The sequence below is a fragment of the Panthera leo genome, chromosome C2 (assembly GCF_018350215.1).
Source record: "Panthera leo isolate Ple1 chromosome C2, P.leo_Ple1_pat1.1, whole genome shotgun sequence".
NCBI classification, from domain to species: domain Eukaryota; kingdom Metazoa; phylum Chordata; class Mammalia; order Carnivora; family Felidae; genus Panthera; species Panthera leo.
The window spans coordinates 117973528-117996299 of NC_056687.1; the positions used below are offsets into that span (position 1 = coordinate 117973528).

General features: G+C 36.7%; 1 long non-coding RNA gene across 1 annotated transcript in view; it reads left to right on the forward strand.

Moving 5' to 3' along the window:
* The window catches only part of LOC122230262, a 221833-nt gene extending 203608 nt beyond the window's left edge, over positions 1-18225 (forward strand). Inside the window, exon 4 of the long non-coding RNA XR_006207362.1 lies at positions 18116-18225. This is a non-coding gene — a long non-coding RNA (uncharacterized LOC122230262). The remainder of the gene's footprint in view (positions 1-18115) is intronic.
* The last annotated feature ends 4547 nt before the right edge of the window (positions 18226-22772 follow it).

Genomic DNA, 22772 nt, shown 5'->3' on the forward strand with positions numbered 1-22772 from the left:
TGATCTGACTTGTGCTCTCATAAGATCAGGAAATTTAGACACACAAAGGGACAGCAGGGAGGTCATACACAGAGAAAAGACTATTTGAGAACACAGCAAGAAGCTAGCCACCTATAAGTCAAAGAGAGAGGCCTCAGAAGAAATCAAACTTGCTAAAACACCCTGATCTTAGTCTTCTAACCTCCAGAACTGTGAGAAAATAGATGTTTGCTGTCTAAGTCACTCTGTCTGTGATATTTTATGGCAGTCCTAGCAAGCCAATACAGTTTTTAAGAAAAATGTGAATTTAAGTAGGAAGTGCTTTTTACTGTGCTTAATATTGTTGAAATTAGTGATCACAGTTTTAGGGTTAAATTAATTCAAATAAAACTTTTATTTAATTATGCTTATATTTGCATTATAATATATTATAAATTACCATTGCAGGTTTCTAATTATCAGAGATTATTTCTCCCCAAATCATAATAATACATATTTGCTACTAAGGCTAATAAATTTATTGTCCTAGATTTTAGAGCTTGGAAAGATGTTAAGAGATTATTTAATCAAAATTAATCTACTTTATGTATCTTCACTTTTGCGAGTCATATGATATTTTTATATTTCTCATTAAAAATAAAGGGCAATACAATGATTAAATTATTATTTCTTCAATTGCATGCACCAAATTGCACGTTAAAAAGAAATCTTTCTATGTCGTGACTAACAAATTTTTGAATTTAAAAAATTATCCAGTTAAATTTTACTGATTCTAAAATGATGCATCACTTCATAATTTTGAAGCTTTACACTTTCAAGAGGATAATATTATAATTTTTCAGTAGAGCATTCTTGACTTTTTGAAACAGGTAGACATAACAAGATAGAAATATCCACTATTAAACTGCAAGCTAATAAACTTGAAGATTTATCATGTTTGAAGGTAAAAAAAAAGCTTATGGGCTGAAGAGTGTGGGTTCTGGAGTTAGGGTGCCCAAGTGTTAATTTTGAAAGGTTAAAGTAAATTCCTGAGAGTTCTATAAACATGCGAAATTTACTTTAGTGTCTTCATGACTCAGTTGTTTCAATAGTAATCTGGGTTCTTAAAATAACTAAGTTACAGGATTAAATGTAACAATACCTGTAAAGAGAGGCATCTCGGTGGCTCAATCAGTTGTGTCTGACTCTTGATTTTGGCTCAGATCATGATGTTATGGTTTGTGAAATTGAATCCCACCATCCAGCTCTGCAAAGATAGCATACAGCACAGAACCTGCTTGGTATTCTCTCTCCCTCTCTCTCTTCCCCTTCCCAGTTGTGCGCTTGTGTTTTCTCTCTCTCTCTCTCTCTCTCTCTCTCTCTCTCTCTCTCAAAATAAATAAATAAACTTCAAAAAGTAATATCTGTAAAGAGTTTAAAACAATGCCATATTCCTATTATTATTATTATTTATGTTCATATGAAATGTGTGGCAGAGTTTAACCTCGACATAGTGTTTCTTTAAAAATAGTGGGTGCATAACTTCTTCAGCAATAATACGGCTTTGTAATGTGATATTGAATACCAGAAGGAGAAAATTGTTTTGCATTCGTTAATTTTCAACTAGCATCCAAAGTTTACTTACCATTACTACAGGTGCCTCTTCACACATGGTGGGTACTCTGTCCACGCTTACTAAAACAAATTCATGTCGTTTACTTGGAGATGGAATTGTCTCTCACCAAAGTTAGTGAAAGTTACTATGAAAAATTATTTTCCATTGGGTAAAAAAAAAAACAAAACAAATTTTATCAGAATTTCTTTTAAACGAGCTGGATGTAATCAAGGGGAAAAATGGAAGAGTTAATGTGAATTCAAAATTTGTACTTATAACTCTTTTATCCCGATAAGAACATTCTTCTCTAGTATTTATTAAAGAGCTTAAAGCCCTTTTGCCTGTTTTTATCTCTACTGGAGAAAAATGCATAAGCTAAGGCATTACATGAAATAATAGTGTTATTTGACAGAACTAATTAATCTAGCTAAAACTTAAAGTGATTTTAGAATAAATAGCCCCCTGTCCCAAGTACATTATGTGATGACATTGTAGATTTTGCAGTTCCAAGAGGATACGGAAATACGTAACCAGATTCAAGAGAAGATTAAATGATTGCTAAAAATAGCCCTACTTTGCAAAGTAAGCATGGGAAAGATGTAGATAATTAAATCTGCAGCTTAGGGCATGAGATAACTACCTTTGGGGAATGAGAAAAAAATTAAGCTACATCCTCCTTACTGCACAATTTCCTAGTTCACCACAAAGAGAAAAATCAGCAGATACTTAATGTGTCCTAAGAGGTTACTTACCAGAACAAAATGAAAAATAGTTTTATCCAAATGTATATATGTAAGTAGAGTGTCCATGTGTATGTAAATAGTGTGTGTGTGTGTATGGTGTATATGTGCATATAATAGTGTCCACGTGGGCGTGCGTTAGCATTGAGCCTTCAGACGTGTATTCCTAAAAGTAAATTCTGAGAAGAGGCATTGTCTAATCTTGAGACCAAATCTATCTGTCCTTTCAGCATAGACAATTTCTATGAAAGATGTTTAGGTAACTGTGGCACACTGATAATATATGACCACCCTGAAGATAGGGTGAGCTCGAAAATAAACGCATTGAAGAGCTATTTACAAGTCAAATTTCTTTTCTGCAACCTCGGTAAAATGTGGTAAACACTGTATAAAACATCGGGACTGGAGAACCATAGTTCTCCCCTAATTTTTCTGGTAACAATAGAAAGAAATACTGCTGCTACTCCGGGATTTGATTATGTCTGCTTAGAGAAAATGCTTTATCCCTCCAGAGGAGAATTGTTTAGTGTGGAGTCGAGGATCTGTTGACAATAAACAGAATTTGATTGAATTATCTTGTGCTCTATGTTCTCACTACTTAGGCCATACTATCAACCTGTGCTGGGAAGTAAATAATATGAAAGTGTACCTTAAATTGGATATACGTAACATTCTAATCCTACTAACTCACTTTATATCTCACGTTCGGGCATGAGGAAAACAGTAAAAATGAAAAAACAAATTTTTCTACCAAGCACCCACATTCCTGCTTTTCTACTGAAGAAGCTAAGAAAATGGGGCTAGAAATGAAATAATATTAATGTGATTTTTATTGTAAAAAAATATCCAAAATATTTGCTTCAAGCCACTTTTCTTCACATCTATTTTATAGACATGTCTGTCTCTCTAATGAAAGAGATCGATGTTCGTTAAATAATTTTTGGTTTTCACTTGTCTATACTGGGCAAGACTCAGTCATATGTTCTCTTTAAAACTACTTTTAGTTTTATATATTTTTCTAAAAGGTATTTAAAGAGAGTTTGTCCCAACCTCATTCAGGGGTTACTTAATCATAAGTTCTAATAAATCTTTAGCTCGAGTGATTCATCCCATCCTCTGTATCCAGGTCTGTGTCTCACCACAACTACTGCCTAGTAGTTTTGAGAATTTTCTTCTCAAATGCTACATACTTTTCCAGAAAATAGAGAAGGAGGGGATGCTTCGCAATTCATTCTGTAAGGCCAATATTACTTTGACACCAAAGCCAGATAAAAATATCATATGAAAAGCAAAAACAGATCAGAATCCCTTATTAACATTGATGCAAAAATCATCAACGAAATATTAGCATACTAAATCCAGCAACATAACTAGGATTATATATCTTGACTAAGTGGGATTTATCCCAGGAATTTAAATTTGCTTAACATTTGAAATTTAATTAATTAAATATACCAAATTATTGGAATAAAGAACAAATAACACATGATCTTCTAAATATAGAGAATAAAGCATTTGATAAAATCCAGGATGCATTTATGATAAAACCTCACAAAAAACTTGGAACAGAAGGAAAATTTCTAAACCTGACAAAGGGCTATGAAAAACCTACATCAAACTTACTTAATGGTGAAAGCCTGAATGCTTTTCCCTTAGGTGAGGAAGAAGTCAAGAATGTTTATTCTTGCCACTTCTGTTCAACTCTGTACTGGAGGTTGTAGCCAGTACAATTGGCCAAAAGGAAAAAAAAAGAAAATGTAAAAGAAAATGCATTCCAACTGGAAATAAAGAAATAAAAGGTAAAATAAAATTGTCAGGTGAATCATGTTTATATGTTTTTGTTCATTGTTTCAGATTATGGGAATGATTTATGTGTAGTACATAAAGTAGGAAAGAGCAAAAAATTGGTGAAGAAAACCAGTCCATATTTACACTGCCAGAATATGCCAAAGTCAACATTTTGGCATCATCTTGGTCTGTTTGGGCTGCTATCACAAAATACCACAGGTCGAGTAGTTTATAACAACGGAAATTTATTTTACACAGTTCTGAAGGCTGGCAGTCTTAGATATGAAAGCCCATGTGGTTGGGTGAGGGCCCACTTCTGGGTCATAGGCTTCTCTTTATAACTTCATATAGAAGTAGGGCCGAGAGACCTCTGTAGGATCTCTTCCATAAGAGCATTAATCCCATCCATGAAAGTTCTAATGATCTAATCAAATGGTCTAATGATCTAATCAAATCCCAAAGGCCTCACCTCCTAACATCATCACATTGGGCTTTCGGATTCCAACATGTGAATTTGGGAAGGACCAAACATTGAGACCACGTTGAGCATATTTTATGTTTCCAAGAAAATTATTTCCTGCATATTCAACATTGTATGATTGTATGTATGATGGCAGTTTTCCATACATAATGGTCAAAAATGTATTTAAAATGTAATTGTCAGTTTAATGAATTACAATATTCCCCTTTGTTGGCCCTTTGGTTTCCAATGCTGCTTCTATAAATCATTCATACAATGATTAATCTATTAGATATACATTTTTTTTTTTCATTTTAGGTTAATACCTTGAGATTTCTAGAATTAGATTAGGACAAATATACGAAAGCAATTACTATGGATTGTCAAATAATTTTTCAGAATTAAAAAATATATATATTTACCTATTTTGAGAGAGAGAGGGATGGAAAGTGAGTGGGGGAGGGGCAGAGAGAAAGGGAGAGGGAGAATCCCAAGTAGGTTCTGCATTTTCAGCACAGAGCCCTACATGGGGCTCAAACTCATGAACCATGAGGTTATGACCTGAGCCCAAACCAAGACTATGCTTAATCAGCTTAGTCACCCAGGGGCCCCTTCCAGAATTTTTTTGATCAGCATATTCACTAACAGTATTTGGTAATACTGATAGCATCACACAATTTCCAGTATTATGTGTAATTTAATTTTTTAGCAAATTAAATATAAAGTTGATGCTTTACCTAGTTAGTATTCTTATGATGACTAATGAAGTTGAAGTCTTAAAATATATACATTAGACATTTGTATGTTTTGATCTTTTTGTTGTGAAACAACATACAGAGAAGTTTGTGAAACAATTGTAAAGTTTAAGAAATCATTATAAAGTGAGGGCTCAGATAACAAACAATCGGTTCAAGAAAGAGAAATCATCAGTCCTCCAAAAATTTTCTGCCACAACTTCTTCCCTACCACCTAAGAATAACAGCTAATCTGATTGCTGTGATGGTTCATTTTTTCTGCTTTTACTCATATTTTTACTATTCCATTGTTGGGATATATACTGTTTAATTTGTTATGTTTAATTTGTTATGTTTTGAATGGAGCTCAGCAAACTGGGGTTATATAGTATGTAATCCTGGAGGCTCTTTCATAATCACTGTATTTGTAGGATTCATCCAGGTTATGTGATACTATATTTTTATTTTTTGTGCATTTCACTGTATGTACGTACACCTTATTTTTTTTTTCCATTTCTACTGTTGATGGTATATCTTAGTAGTTCCCAGTCTTGACTTTTAAAAATAAGGGCACTGTGATTATTCTTGTAAACACCTGTCTGTGCATATGCACACACATACATTTTTGTGGATTATATACCTATGTGTGGGGTTCTGAGTAGGAGTAGTTGTGCCTGTTCGTCTTTAGTAGATGGTGCCAAACTTTTTACCAAGTGAATCTATTAATTTCCTCTGCTTCCAGAAATATATAAGAGATTCCCTTGGTCTAAATCCTTGCCATGCCTGCTCTGTCAGTCTTTTTCCTTGTAGCCATTCTTTGGATAATCATAGTACTATCTTGCTGCTGTAATATACATTGTATGGCCTTACACTTATTGGCCACTTAGCTAGCCTTTCTGTCCTCATGTATGAAAACTGATATGCCATTGTCCTATTTTTTTGTCAGTTGGTATATAAACTAAATATAAAGTCTTCATCTGTTGTATGTGAGGTTAATAGCTAATATATTCTCCCACCCTGTGGCTTATGTGTTCTATCTCTGAATGATGTTTTTGATGTTATAAACATAGTCAAATATACCCAACATTTCCCTTAGGATCAGAAAATATTCCTACCAAAGGTCATAAAAGTCTTTTTATATAAAAGTTATAAAAATCTTTTTGTTTGGCCATTCTCACTTATTTAAGAAAGTCTTTAAATACATAGGAGATTTAGAACCTGAAGGCACTGACTAGTATAACCTTGGATTTCCTGATTTTGCACAAATAGGGTTCACCTTCTCCTAGTCCATTGCTTGACAGCAATATATCATTCCCTTAATTTTTGATGTCTACAGTTAATTAATAAAAGTCCCTGTTAGTGACCTTTGTCTTGGCGATGTGTGCGGTTCAATCAGGGACAGAAAAGTTGATTAGATTTTATTTGTGAAAATTTTTCTCAGGCAATAGGGCACATTGAGGTAACTTCAACTACCTCATTTGTGCTACCATCCCAGGGAAGAATAAACCACTCAGTTACAATGACAGTCCTGCCGTATAATCAATGCAATCCATAATGAGCACAGACAGCAGTGTAAATATCACACTGCAACACATGTCAGGGAAAACAATTCTTAAAAAAACACCCATTTTCTCTAATGTGTTTCTATAGGAACTGAAATTGGATGTCAGGCTGATGCCTGTAAATAGATTATTTTTGAATCTGAAGGTCTATGCTGGAAGAAGCCATTAGTTCTCAATCCTGAACAAATCATGCTGCATCATGAAAAGTGGTCTGGTGATAAATTGATCTGGTTATTGTGTTTTAGAGTCTAAAAACTATGGAAGCAACAGTCATAATTAAGCATCTTTTTATTCAAGCACATGGGGAAAGCACTTTAGTTTTCAGTCAAGAACACGGATCTGAATTCATTCATATTCATTCATCATCAAACCTTCATTGAATGCTAAGTCTGCATTTACCGCAGTCACTGTGTTCTCCAGGAGAGTTTCAGAAACACCTATTATTTCCCTTAAGGACCTCTTAGTTTGGTATAAACATGTCTTCTGTGCCAGAAAGATTGCATTCTCAATAATCTGCTCAAAACTACGTGAGCGCGTGTCTCTGAGTGTGCGCATGCACACTTCCTAAGGAGGGCTTGCCTTTGTGTCTCAAGATAACAATAAATATTGAATTACTAATTACCTTTAAGGCTCTGATGAACTTAAATTAGAAGTCAGTGTAGGACTTCATTTATTCTGAAAAGCAATTTTGCAGTATTTTCATGAGGCAAAATAAAGCACCAGCCACTTTATAAACCTGAAAATGTATATGGAAAGACCATATTAAATATTTTAAAACTATTAGACCAATTAAGTATTTAAAACTCATCAAGGCATGTGTTTCTAAGCAGGCAAATTTATTCTTCATATTTTTACAACATAATTATACTCTACCTAATCATCTCTATATAACATGAAATACAAAGCTTTTGAGAATTCGTGTGTGTTAGTTATGGTGGTGGTGGTGGTAGTAAATCGACAGCAAAAAGTGCAAAACTTTGGGTGTAGATGTTCATTCTGATGACTGGATTTTTCCTATCGAATATGAAATTTTCTTTTTTTCTAAAAATATTAACACAGTTTCCTCTTTTTTATCCTGTTCTCATACTTGCCTTCCTCTTGCATAATATGTATTTCACTTATTTATTTGATTTATTGTTAGCCTCCCTGTAGCCTTGTTAGAATATAAGCTTCATTAGAGCAGAAAATATTGTCTCTTACTTCGTGGACAGTTTTGCTCCTAGCCCTTCTAAAAATGCCTGGTACGTAGTGAGAGCTCAATAAGTATTTTCGAAGGAATACTTCTCAGTGAATATGTTTGAACAGCTGAGAACAAATTCTAGGAGTAATTTCCAGGGTAGCAAGAATTTTCTACTAGATGCTAAACGTTTGCATGGCAGTCACAATTTATTATTGTTTAAAAAATACGATCAAACAATTAACACTATGTGCAGAAGAGTAACTTCATTCCTTTCTTTTGCCTGTGTTTTCTACTCCTCTCACGGCCAAACCACCCAAGTTGCCCTCTTCTTCAACTCCTGTATAGCATAAAGAAAACCCTATTTCTTATACTTTCTGATTTGGATATAGACACCCTGCAGTCATATGGTTATTTGCACCCCAAGTTATCACCCTAGCTCTCTTGTATAGTAAGAAATATGGTATGGTGCCAGCTTTTGGAAAATGTCCTCAGTGTTCTAGAGGGGCATATACACTGTTACCATATTACCCAATTACCCAAGGTAAATGAAACGTGTGGACCAAATAGAAAAAGGATGGGGGCGCCTGGGTGGCTCAGTCGGTTGGGTGTCCGACTTCGCCTCAGGTCGTGATCTCGCAGTCCGTGAGTTCGAGCCCCGCGTCAGGCTCTGTCCTGACAACTCAGAGCCTGGAGCCTGTTTCAGATTCTGTGTCTCCCTCTCTCTCTGACCCTCCCCCATTCATGCTCTGTCTCTCTCTGTCTCAAAAATAAATAAACGTTAAAAAATTAAAAAAAAAAAAAAAGAAAAATGATGAGGGATCTGGCCAAAGCTTCACTGAAGAAGCTAGCCAAAGACCTATTTTATCGGGTATCATGGTTTCTGACATATACCAGAAATATTTGGTATAAATAAAAGTGCTCATTCTAAACAAGACCTGTCATTCTATAAACGAATCACGTGACAATTTTTGAAGAGAGAAAGAAGCCATCTGTTGCTCATGTCAATCAGAATTCACTCTAGGTTGATATGTCTTTCCAAAATAATTACCACTTTGGCGTAACTAACGCAGTATAAACATGGCTTAGTCCTTTGTTACTGCGTTTATCTGGCTCTTCTGTTTTAAACAAGACTGAGCAATTCCTGCCTGATTTCCTCAGTAGTCCTATTAATTATTACCTTCTCCTTGTTGCCTAGAAGTCACCTTTGGTTTAATAGTAAGCCTATGATTAACTAACAACATTTTATCACCAAGAAGCATCATGTTTGGAACCAAAGAACTCAGTTCTGTGAAGAAGGTCAAGTAATGTGTCATCTCATAGTATTCGTGCTATAAAATGACTATGGAGTGTCCTTAAGAAGTGTGGTACGGTTCAGGGTTCGTGCCCTGCGTCGGGCTCTGTGCTGACAGCTCAGAGCCTGGAGCCTGCTTCCGATTCTGTGTCTCCCTCTCTCTCCAGCCCTCCCCTGCTCATGCTCTGTCTCACTCTTTCTCTTAAAAATAAGTAAACATTAAAAAAATTTTTTTAAAGAAAAAAAAAGAAGTGTGGTAAATTGTATACCTTTTGGAAATATGTTTTATTGACTTTGTGCTTTACAGAGAATATGAATCTTTGGGATTTTCTTATATTGCTTTGTGAGCATTAATTTGTTCAAGTAATTAAAGTCACAGTAACAAATGTTTTTCCAAACCACACAAATCAATTCCAAAAGATGATTGGAATTCTATGGCTCCAATTTATATAATGTTTACTAGAGTTTCTTATTCTGGTAAGAGGGGTAATTGGATCATGTAGTCCTCTGTAGGATATATTTTGTTTAATTTTATTTATATATATATATATTCTACACATAGTTTAAAAAGGCAGAGGATTCAAAGGCCCAAACCAAAACCACAATTTCCTGCACTAAACATAACACACTCATTTTCCAAGCTCCAGAGGAAAACACTTTCAATTCTTTATCTCTTCTGATATAAACATAGCAGTTACCAAATAATAGGTTTATAGAGCTGTTGTTTTCCTACGTACATTACCTATCATCTGCTACTACTGAAGAGATAAATTCTCTTAAATTTATCGCTGAGAAAAGATGCTTTGGAAATAGGCCTTTGAGATCTTGCAAATCTGAAAACTGCTCATTTTACCTTCACATTTGATTGGTAATTGTATGGATTTAGCTTCTCAGTTGCAAGTAAATTTTCCTTAGAATTTTTAAGACACTATTCCTTGCTCTTCTAGCTTCTTGTGCTCTTGAGAAGTCCATTGTCATTATCATTTTGGTCCTTTACACGAAGACCTGAACTTTCTTCCCTCACTTTCAAAGCTTTTAGCATAATTCTTTTTATCTTTATTGTTTTGCAATTTCACAAATGATGTGCCTTTGTGTGTGTGGGGGGGGGGGGCAGGGGAGATCCTTTATTGTGGTGAGCATTTTGCATACCTTTCGTGTGAAAACGCATATTCTTTAGTTCTGCAATTTTATTTTTCATGTAATTTAAAAATAATTTCTTCAGCTCCATTTTCCTCCTTTTTTTCCCTTTCTGTAACTCATGTTGGCTAGACTAAGTGTATTAAGTAACTTTCCTATCACTTCTCTGTTATTCTGTCTGATTTTTATTTTTCTATTCATGATATTTCCTGAACTTTCTAATCTGTTTAGTGGTTTTAGAGTCTGTAATATATATATTTTTTTAATTTCCAAAGGCTTTTTGTTATTATCTAAATGTTCCCTTTTGCCTTTTTAATAATAAACTGGTCATGTGTAAGGAACAAAATATCTTCTTATGTCTGTGAGTGTATTAACTGTAGATTTTTTCTTAATGTTTATTCTTTTTTTTTTTTTTTTTCATTTGTGTAGGTTGCTTCTCAGGTTAAGAAGTTTTGTTCACTGAGGTGTCTCTCTCTCTCTCTCTCTCTCTCTCTCTCTCTCTCTTTTTATGGAGGGTGTAATAGGCCACGGACTGGGGCCAAGGAAGAGGGGTTTCTTTTATGTTTATTTTTGAGTGAGGAAGAGCAAACAGGGGAGGGGTAGAGAGGGGAAGACAGGATCTGAAGCAGGGTCTGTTCTGACAGCAGAGAGCCCAATGCGGGGCTCAAACTCATGAACCACGAGATCCTGAGCAGAGCTGAGGTCAGATGCTTAACTGACTAAGCCATCCAGGTGCCCCAGGGTGTCTCATTTTTTAGAACAGCAATTGGTCAACAAATACTTGTTGATTGAATGAATGGATGGACGAATATTTGTCAGTGTTTCTTACTTAAAAAGGAGATACTAAAAATCTAGTAAGAATTTCTATGAGCATAGGGTGACCTTGTTAACATCTCAGTTTTAAGTGGAGAGGCCACAGGGAGAGAGCTGGACCATTTGGTTTGATGACCCTCAAACATTAGTATCGATGGACCTTTTCTCTTGGTCTTGTTCCTAAAAGGGTTTCCTAATCTCCATCCTGATGGGGGTGAGTATGGGTAATGCTGCTTTCTAGAATCTGTAACCTGAGTGGGGAAAGAATACTAAAGGATCTCACACTCTTCCTTATCTAGACTCTCTCTTAATCCCAGTGTTTTCATAATGGTACCTCACCTGCCTTGCCCTAGAGAGTACCTGTCCCTAAATCCAGTTTCTGGTTCAGTTTCTTTAGGGAGCAAAACCCATTGCCTGCTGGTAGCTGGAGGGGTGTTCTCTTCTACGGGTGGAGTGAGAGATGAGATCTCGAGATGACAATGCTTCTTGTATGTACTTTCAACTACTTCCTATACAGCTTTATGCATCACTTCTTTTCAATTTTTTTTTTAACGTTTATTTATTTTTGAGACAGAGAGACAGAGCATGAGCGGGGGAGGGGCAGAGAGAGACGGAGACATAGAATCGGAAGCAGGCTCAAGGCTCTGAGCCATCAGCCCAGAGCCCGATGCGGGGCTCGAACTCGCGGACCGCGCGATCGTGACGTGAGCTGAAGTCGGACGCCCAACCGACTGAGCCACCCAGGCGCCCCTATGCATCACTTCTTACACCACTCTCCAGGCAGGTGAAAGGTTTAGTTTCTAAAATTAGAGGGTGCTTAGTTACATTTGAATTTCAGAGAAATGGTGATTTTTTTTAAAATAATAAATATTTGCAACAATATCTGTGCCAAGAAATATTTAATTTTCAAATTTAACTGAGTGTCGTCTATTTTATGTGGCAACTCTATCAGAGTCACATTTGCCTTCAGTTCCTAATCTCATCTTGAGTATTTTTGCTATACATTGAATTCCATTTCATTAGCTTTCCCCTCCCCTGGTTACTAGATTGCAACTTTCTCTAGTCTGGAAGTCATTCATCCACATGCTTTGCATCCTCCTAAAATATTGTTAATATATTTCATCTGCTTTCTTTTCCTTTATGTTTCCTATGTGTTTGAGATTATATTCCTTTTGTTCATTTATTATCTTTTTGTTGGAGTTTTTTGAGAGAGTGGCAATTAACAAATGTTTACTGGGAAGTCTTTGTGATTATTTTAAAACTTTGAGATTTAGTGTCCAAAATATTCCTTCACATAATATTTTGCATTTTTCTAGAATAATTGTCTAGAGTGAATGAAAACATGCTAATATTTTATGATTTTGTGCTATTTCGCTTGGTTTTATATGCAAATTGTAAAATAAAACCTATAGAAAACTTTTATTTTCACACCTAATTAAAATATTTAAGCTCAATAATTAAATATTTTGATGTGATGAAATTGTTTAATTAAATTCTATATGGGCCACTAAATTATATGATGTACACATGTGGAAAATAGAAATAGTTCTGACATGCATGCTTCTTGTCACACAAACAAGGATGAAATCAGTAGTTTCAAACCTAAACAATAAAGTCAGGATGGATTTCACACTGTCAAAGAGATCTTTAACAAGAGAAATGGATTTTCATATATTTGCACCTAGTAAACTCAAATATACATGAGCATGTTTAGTAAATTAAATGGAAACATTGTTTTATTTGCCTTAAGGAGACATTACAGTACATTCTCTAAAAGATAAATGAAGAGAGTTGAAATACGGCCTAAGATTGAACATTTGTCAAATCAAAATTGAAGGCAGCAGGCAGTAAATTGGATTTTCTTTTACAATAACATGTAGTTCACCTTCTATCATTGTAACAAATATTATAATGTATGCTTTATGACATCATATCTTTCATCTACTATTGTTGCTGAAATTTTAAGAATAACATGGGTCTTTATTGTTGCTATACCACAATTCCCTCACATGCAAAGTGTTTCCTTAAGGATGTATTTTTCCACAGAGGAAATATTAGCCATCACTTGTCAACTCAGATACAGAATAAATAGCACTATCAGTACTCAGTTCAGGTTCAAAGGAGTCTCTGAATTGTGGTGTTGAGCCTGCTAGAGGTACTAATCATCTCTCAGAGCCCAGCTGCTCTCAACTGCAGGGAAAGATACAACTTGGGTATTTTATTTCATTGTATCTTTTTTTCCCCAGATGCTAAGGAAGAGCAGGAAAAAAATAGCCCTGCTTCTTTCATCAAAACACAGAAAGTATCTGCTAACACAGGTTATGTCTAAGAATATAACTGAGTAAAAAAAGGATCTTCCCCAGGAATTTTATAACATTTATACTGTGATGTTTTGAGGTTTGATCAAGAGATGCTAACTGATTTGTGATCATTGATGGAAAATATCTGATGATTCTCATTTCCCCTCTTGAAGAGGAAATGCAGTTTCCCTGGGACTGTATTCTTAAGCTAATGTGAGATGTTTGATACAAAGAATTCTAAAAATTGAAATAGCACTCAGTGCTCAATGGGAGAAAGCACATACTTTTATGGCGTCCTTTACGTTTTTAAAGAGAAAGCCTGGTGTAATTGTTAAGTTTCTGCTATGCACTTGAGTCTAATCTGCTGCTGTTGGACTGGTTCCTTTTATGTACCTCTCATAATCTTCCACATGTGGTGAGTATTTTTACAGTCATTTTACAGGCAAGAACAATGGGTTTTAGAGAGGTTTTTCAGTCTTTCAATCAGCAACTAATAAGTGCTACATAAGGGATTTGAGCCAAGACAGACCGATGTGAAATCTGCTTGTCCGCTACAGTGAGTCACATGGTTCAATCAATCACCCATTCATCCGTTCTTGAGAGGGACAAATACTTTTAAGTATTGAAACATCCACTTGCCTGCTGATTGACAAAGATTTTTTTTTTTTTTATCTGAAAGCTTTAGCGGGGATTATTTATGGTAATTAAAATATTGAAATGTTTTAAATGATCCTGAAGAATTAAATTTATTCTTTAATTGAGGAGCTAAGTCATAACATGAAGATAGAAGATAGATAAGTGATAAATAGATCAGGTAGATAGGTAGATAGATAGATAGATAGATAGATAGATAGATGATAGATAAATGATAGATGATAGATGACAGAGAAACAGAGGTGACATTTAGAGTGACTACTATGACAATCCAGGGAACAGATGTGTTCATGAAAGGAAATTGCCCAATATGATACCTCTTCCAGAGAATTCAGTAAACATTTAAATTACTTCATAGCATTAATTACTTTTAACATTATTTTTGAATATATCATCATTTGTGACTATAAGGAAGCACAGATTTTATTAGGTTAATATTTAATACTTATTAGATGCCAAGCATGATCCTAGATGTTAGAAATACAAAGATGAAAAAAAATGAAATGAAACAAAGCAAAACCATGATTCCTGCCTTCATGAAGATTTCAGCTTAATAAGGAAGACATATGTGTAATAAAGAAATAATCATGCAAATGACAGTGGAGTCACTATTTTCTTAAGGGTTATGGGGGAAACATAACAGTACATTTTAAGTAAAGATGATGGGCAGGGAGATATTTTGTTTGTTTGTTTATTTATTTATGAGAGAGCACATGCTTGTGTCTATGAGTGAAAGCCAGGGAGGGGCAGAGTGAAAGAGAAAGAGAGAGAGAGAGAGCAAATCCCATGCAGGCCCTACACTCAGTGTGGAACCCGACGTGGGACTTGATCTCAGAACCTTGGGATCATGACCTGAACCGAAATCAAGAGTTGGTTTCTCAACGGACTGAGCCACCCAGGTGGGGCAGGGAGGCATTTTAAGTTGGGGAAGTTACATTTAAACACAAAACTGAAAGAGTATAAAAAATTAAAAGGCCAGGAAGAACATTCCATGCAGAGGAAGCTACCAGTGAGAAAGCTCCTGAGACAGGAGACTGGAGGAAGGCAAATAATGGTAGAGAGAAGTGAGACTGCTTGGGTGGGTATGAATTAAATTCAACAAGGCCTAGGATTAAATATTTACAGGCTTTCCTCCTCTTCTACCTACTATTTGCAAAGCACTGCTCTAGATGCTAGGAATATAATACTTAACCTACCAGAGTCCCTGCCCTCATGGGCTTCTATTCCAGTGGAAAATAAAAAGATGATAAAATGATATATGTAGGTGATATGTGATGTGAAGAAAAGTACAGCCAGGAAACAGACTGGACAAACATGGCCAAATAACAGCTAGTGGGTCAAATGTCACCCATGGCCTGACTTTGTACAACCACAAGCTAAGAATGTTCTTTATATTTTAAAAGTGTTATACAAATAATAATAATGATAAAAAAATATATGCAACAGAGACTATATGTGGCCTGTGATACCTAAAATATTTACTACCTTGCCCTTTACTGAAAGTATTTGCCGACATGACCCCTGGGTTAGAGAGAGGCAGGGAATACTATTTTTGATTGTGTGGTGAAGGAAGTCATCCCCGGTGTTTCGGTAAAGACCTCTCTGGGGCAAGAGAGTATCTTTTCTCCTATCAGATGATCTGCCTTAGAGACAGAGGGAATAGCTAGGACAAGGATGCTGAGAGAGGAACAGGGTTGTGGGCACAGAGAAGCGAATAAACCAGTGATACTTCAGCAGTGATGGAGATTTCATAGATGAAGACGGGAAGAGTAGTATGTTTGGCTTTATCAAGGTTTTCTATATTATTCCAAGCATGGTGGGAAGCCTTTGAATGGTTGACAGCAGAGAAGTCATATGATCCAGTGAAATGTTTAGGTGAACAGCTGTGTGGAAAAGAGCCTCCAGGGGCCAGGGTGGAAGCAAAGAGTTTGGCTAAGAGGCTTTCATGACTGTGGAGAGAGGAGTGATGGTGGCTAGTCTAGGGTGCTCAAACTGTTGAAAAGTTAGGAAGTGAGCAGTTGTTGGATTCATGTGATATGTTTTAATTAGAGCTGATAGAATTTCATTATGAATTAAATGTGAGAGATGAGAGAAAATATAGTAAGTATCAAAAGAATTTTGCTATAAAGGGGAGTAGAAAAATATGACAGTGCCTGTTAGGGGTCATGGGATCATGGTATTTATTATTTTGTGATTCTATTCTATTTACTTTATTCTGTTCTATTTTATTCTATTTTATTTTGAAGAAAGTTATTAAGGGATACCTGGGTGGTTCAGGTGGTTAAGCGTCTGATTTATGATTTCAGCTCAGGTCATGATCTCATAGTTCGTGAGATTGACCCCCGCCATTGGGATGGGCCCTGACAGGTGAAGCCTGCTTGGGATTCTCTCTCTTTCCCTCTCTCTGTCTCTCTCTCTTTCTCTCTGCACCACCCCCTCTCAAAATAAATAAACATTAGAAAAAGAAGAAGAAGATATCTAGTAAACATGTTTGGTAGCTGGTGAGACTGGCTCTGTGCAGAGAAGAAAAAATTAATTTGAAGGAGAGAGGGGAGATATTTCTAAGGGTTGAATTCTTCAGTAGGTAGGTAGAGATAGAACCTATTAAAAAAATCAGTGGTTTATCTTAATTAATGGCCCAGGCAGTTCATCTGTTTTAATTGAAGAGAAGGCAGAATGCATATATGCATGTGCTTATTGATAGTGGGAAGATGGAAAAGGTAACATATTGATTATTTTATTTCTGTGAATTTCTAAGCAAGGTCATTAGCCGAAGGGGGGGGGGGGTGAAGATAGTGTTAGTGGTAAAAGCAAGGAAAAATGTGAAATGCAGAGTTTGTAAGAGGGAGTGAGAATTTGCTAGCAGCAGAGGATAGATAGTATTACTATAAGGATATCAAGATATCAGCAATTAAGAATATTTTTCTGAGTTAACACTAACAAAACACTTGTTTCCCAGATAAATTTAAATTTGTGTCCTTAACACTCGAAAGCTACCTTTGCAAGGAAGTAGCTGCTAGCTGCGTGTGGCTGTTAAACACGGGAACCGTGAATAGCGCGTGTTGTTTGCATGCAAGTGTATGTGCGCTCACTTCATGTGTTATGCGCAGGCAGGATTTCACACATACCGCATGTATGTTGCATTGTATTTTCAATTGCATATATGAGACTGTTTTGCACCAGACTAAAACTTTAGACTAAGTTGAAGGAGTGAAGGAATACATGTACACATGGTCTTATAGAAAAGGAGATGAGTTGACATTCATGTAGTTATTGAGTGCTTATAATGTGCCAGGCACTAAATGAGTGACATGTTTCATTTAATCCTGGCAAAATGCCTTGAATAGGCATTGTTAATCCCTCTCTAAAAAGCACAAGAAAATGGTAGTTAAGGAGCATAGAACCAGAAAAGTGGCAGACGCCAGATTCAAAACCTGGTCTATTTTCCTCCCAAGCCCATGTGCTTTTCACCTACTTCCTGCTGCATTACTATTTTCCATGAAGACAAAAGTTAAATGTTTCTAGAGGCACAGACTCTTCTAATTCCCAGGGTCTCCCATAAATCAGGAACACTCGTCCCGCCTGGGGGCCCCAAAGTCTGGCCTTCATTACCCAATCTCACTTTTTTCCTATTACTGCTATTAAAACGTTAACAAAAAGGCAAGACCTGATTTCAGAACTATCTTTGGATACACGTGCAAAACAAATGAATAGCATTGAGGGCAGAGGGGAAAATTCTTGTCAGAACCACTCTGATCCTTTGGGCTTGGGATTCCTTGGGTAGTGACTGGGTCATGAACTAGGCCAAGCCTCCACACCGAGTTCAAAACAATCATTCTTTGAAGTTGTGTATGTTCAGGAACATTTCTTTCTTCCTTTATAGGCTTACAGGGATGAAAATCTGTTAGATGACACGCAACCTGCCCTTTCAAAGCTCCTCAAGGACCCTGGGGATTTTGCAGCCATCTGGAATTTGCTGTCATGCTGTGATTTCTGCAGGTTTGTTTAACTTTTAATCTCTCCATTCACATCTTTTATTGTACACTCCATGCATAATTTTTGCATTATATAGTCTTTTTAAAAAACAAAAAAAACAACAGTGGGCTGAAGTTGCTCGATTTAATCACAAATGTGACTCTGAAAGGACTCCATGTCTTACAAGTTATTTCCCTCCTTCCTCACATTTAAGAAAAAAGAAACGTGTTTTGGCTGCAACAGATTTGTTGCTCAGAAATTAAATCCCATCCTCCCGAGGAATGCAGTATTGAGCAGGTTAGAATGAAGGCTAGGTACTTTCAATAACCATTATTAGAAACCAAGATAACTTTAATTTATTTATTTACCATTTGTATTTTCCTAGGTGTTAGTGTCCTTGGCTTTTAGCTGTGTATCATGTTTCTAAATCTTAGCATGTTAAGACCAGAAAAAGAATTACTGATTATATAATTATGGACAGGATAGCTACCCCAAAGATGAGTTTGGTAAAGATTAACTACCAGGTAACTGTTCTCATCCTTTTTTGAATACAGTGGTGCCAGTTTATATCCTTTCTTCATAATAATTTTCATTTTAATAATTTTAATCTTAGGGGCACTTTCCATTTTCTTCCGGGGGGTCCCTTGATGCCCTTGACCACCATTTTGAGGGCCTGTACCTAGTGCTGCTGTTCTGAATCTCTCACACGTGTGGCTCTGTTGAACCATTCTGCTGAACCACATGCCTCCTTGCATACAAACTCATCATCTTTTCTACAGCCATAGCTGTGTTTGCTCCAGTTCTATAACCAAGTATCTCACCATTTTATTTTTGGCTCTCTGGGTCTCTCAGAATTCTGCCTGAGTCATCACGGTATGGTTTGCCGGGTTGGATATTGACCTAAACCCAATCCATGAGTGGAATTCTACTCCTAACTGAATAGAATATCCAAAGCCACCACTCTGCTGTCCACTTGACTCATAGCATTTCTCGTGTCTAGGAATTGTGTTCTTTCTTCACCTACAAGAACTGACAGCTTGGATTCAGCTGAATGTCCCTCTCCTTTCCCAGTTACTTTAATTTATGTCTCTATCTCCCAGGCCAGAAAACACCCTGAGCATAGCAGACAGTAGGGTTTTCAGCTTTGCTACTGTAAGTGAACCAAAGGAGAATTTGTCCGCCCCTAATACATAGCAAGCCAATAAAAATACTGACCCTGAGCTTTTGCAGTGAAGAAAGATAGGCTTACTTATAGGTGTGGTGACACCCAGGAGAATGGGGATCTAATGCTCCAAAGTCCTGAGTTCCCTAAGGGCTTGCAACTGAGGGTTTAAAAGCCTAGTTTTACCTTGTGACTAGATGAGCAGACTGTTTCATTTCTCGTTCCCTTGGGCTAGATTTCCATTATCTTAAGGGAAGCATATTCTAAGTCCCTTCCTGGTGTTCTCTCCAATCTTTAAATGGGCTATGTGACCTCCAGACTTAATTCTGTTGGCGGGTTCACTACTATCCTTCTCTGTACCAATCATTCAGTTATTCATACATGAAGTATCCTTAAATGGCTACTATGCACTGAGCACTGCGATACAAAAAGATACAGACCACACAATGTGTACGAATATTAAAAAATAAAAGGGAGGGAGTATTTAATTTTGAGATAAAGAGTCAAAAAAGTCAAAGCCATAAATGAAAAACTTGATACGTTTCATTATATCAACTTTAAAATATTTTGTTGAAAAGGATGTGGTTGGAGTCATTCTAAAGTAGATTTGGAATGAGTAGCCATTGGAAAGAAATTGCTTTTCTTGCCTGTGTATGAACTGGACCCAAACCTCGGGACTGGCTGAAACAGCAACCTTTTCAGGCAAATGTTTGAGAAGTCAGCAGGAGAATGGACGTCCTGATCACAAGACTGATGATTATAGGCTTTCTGAGATAAATCAGCAGTTAATTCATGTATAACACAGAGTAGTTTAGCTTGTTAAAACACCCACACAAAACTTTTTCTCTCCTTCAACTCACCCTTTCCTTTTTCCTCATAAAACACCCTGCTTTCACCCTATAAGTAGAAACACTATTTGGGTTTCTACCTGAATCTGTGCTTCTCAGATTGCATTTCTTTAATCCCAAACAAAGATTTGTTTGACTCTCTGTGTGGCTCTTTATGTTCAGGTTGACAATTTTATGTGACAAAGAAAACAAAAAAAACAAAAACAAAAGGAAACAAATGAGCAAAAACCCACTATCAAATCAGTTAAAGGACAGGGAAAGACTAGGGGCAATGTTTATATCAAATTATGTGATTCTTTAAAAAAGTACAAAGGGAAATCTACAAGTAAATAAGATAAAGATCGCCAATGTAGTAAATGCAAGTCAGGCACATAAACAGGTGATTTAAAGAGGACAGTATACAAAAGCTTGAAAAGATAGAGATACCTTGGTAACAGGGAGAAATTTAGCAAGTCTAACTCCATATTGTTTGTTTCCCTTGCTGCTGCGACCCACAGCTTAGAAACTTCTGCTTAGCCCTGCAGACAGGCATGTTAATCATCCAAGGAATTTTGCTTACAGCTGAGATTTGCAAAACCTGCTTTTTACTGGAAACTTACCACCCCCAAAGATGTAAGGAAGTACATACAGAAATCTCCATGTCATGTTTAAGATTTACAGAAACAACATGGCCAGTTTCCTGTATGCAAATTTGAACTAAGGACAAAGAAGTTCCATGACCTTCCGCGGACGTTTACCAACATCAGTCATCTTTCGACTTTAATCTCCTCCTCCTTCCCCTGTTTGCTAACATAGGAAAAGCTCCAGTTTCATGTGCGTGTGTGTGTGTGTGTGTGTGTGCGCGCGCGCGCGCGTGTGCGTAGAGGGGAGTTCTTTAGGACAGTAGTCCACCTCACCTCAGTTTGTTGGCTTTCTGAATAAAGTTGTTTTCCTTACCCTAACACCTTGCCTCTTGACTTATTGGCCTGTCGAAGTGAACAGAACACCCTTGTACTGGTTGTATCTTTACTTATTCATTCATCGAATATTTACTAGTTGTGTGTTAGGGACTGTGAAAACAATTGAGATATACTAGTGAAAAACAATGAAACCTCATGCTCTTGTGGGAAGGTACAGAAGAACTGATCCAAAATGAAAAAGCAAAGGGGTGTCTGGGTGGCTCAGTCAGTTGAGCTTCTGACTTCAGCTCAGGTCATGATCTCAGGGTTCATGAGTTCAAGCCCCGCGTCAGGCTCTGTGCTGACAGCTCGGAGCCTGGAGCCTGATTCGGATTCGGTGTCTCCCTCTCTCTGTGCACCCTCCCCCACTCGCACTCTGTCTCTGTCTCTCTCTCTCTGTCTCTCTCAGAAATAAATAAATATTTTAAAAATGTTAAAAAAAATGAAAAACAAAAAAAAAATGAACAGTGGGTATGTTTTTTTTTGTTTCTGTTTTTGTTTTTGTTTTTGTTTTTTTTTTAGTGAAGAGCTAATGTGAACAAGATAAGCTCAATCCTCTTGTTTTGACAAATGCAAATGAAAATAATGGAATTCACTCTTCTCCTATTGCATTGGAGTAGAGGAATGATGTCAACATTTGGGGATTTTTACGGATTAAATTGTGTGCCCCAGAATATATCGTGAAATATTAACCCTCAGTACTTCAGAATATGACCTTATTTGGATATGGGAACCTTTACGGAGTTAATCAAGTACAAATGAGATCATTAGGTCTCATTCAGCATGACCTGAGTCCTTGTAAAAAGGAGAAATTTTGACACAGAAACAGACCCGCACAGAAGGAAGACAATGTGAAAACACACAGTGAGAAGATGGCCGTGCTGCTGGAATGATGCATTTGTAAGCCAAGGGACGCCAAAGATTGGTGGCAAACACCAGAAGCCAGATAAGGCAAAAGGTTGTCTAAAGCCTTCCAGAGAGAGCATGGCACACTGCTGATCCCTTGATTCCAAACATGTGACCTCCACAGATGTGAGACAATGAATTTCTGTTGTTTTAAGCCACCTAGTTTTTGGTACTTTGTTAAAAGTAATACAATGAGATGGGGGTTATTAGCAGATTCTGTTAAAAGGAAGCTATTCAAAGAAACAAATAGTACAGTATAGCTTGAGCTATGTTAGGATAAAGAGAAATAAGTTCCCATGGCAATTATGCAAAGAGCACCTGATCCATAGAGATTGGATGGAGAAAGTTTTTCTTGGGATATGTAGCCTGAACAGGTACACTAAGGCTGACCCAGAACTAGGTAGTATAAGAAGAGTTGGACATTTCTGTGGCAGACAAGCAACATGGAGACCAGAAGGCATAGGGTTTCTAGGATGACAATTATGCAGTCGTTGGGGGAACTGTCAAAAGGTCAGGGTGAAGTAGGCAGAGGCTTGTCTACGCAAGGCCCTGCTTGACAGGCTAAGTAGTGGGCAATCGCTCTGAGCAATCAAGAATCACCAGAGGAATTCAAGGCAAAAATAACATCTTAGGCAAAAATAACATCTTAGGCAAAAATAACACCTTAGTGCTTCTTGATGACCAAATCCATTTAAGGGATTAAAAGTTTCT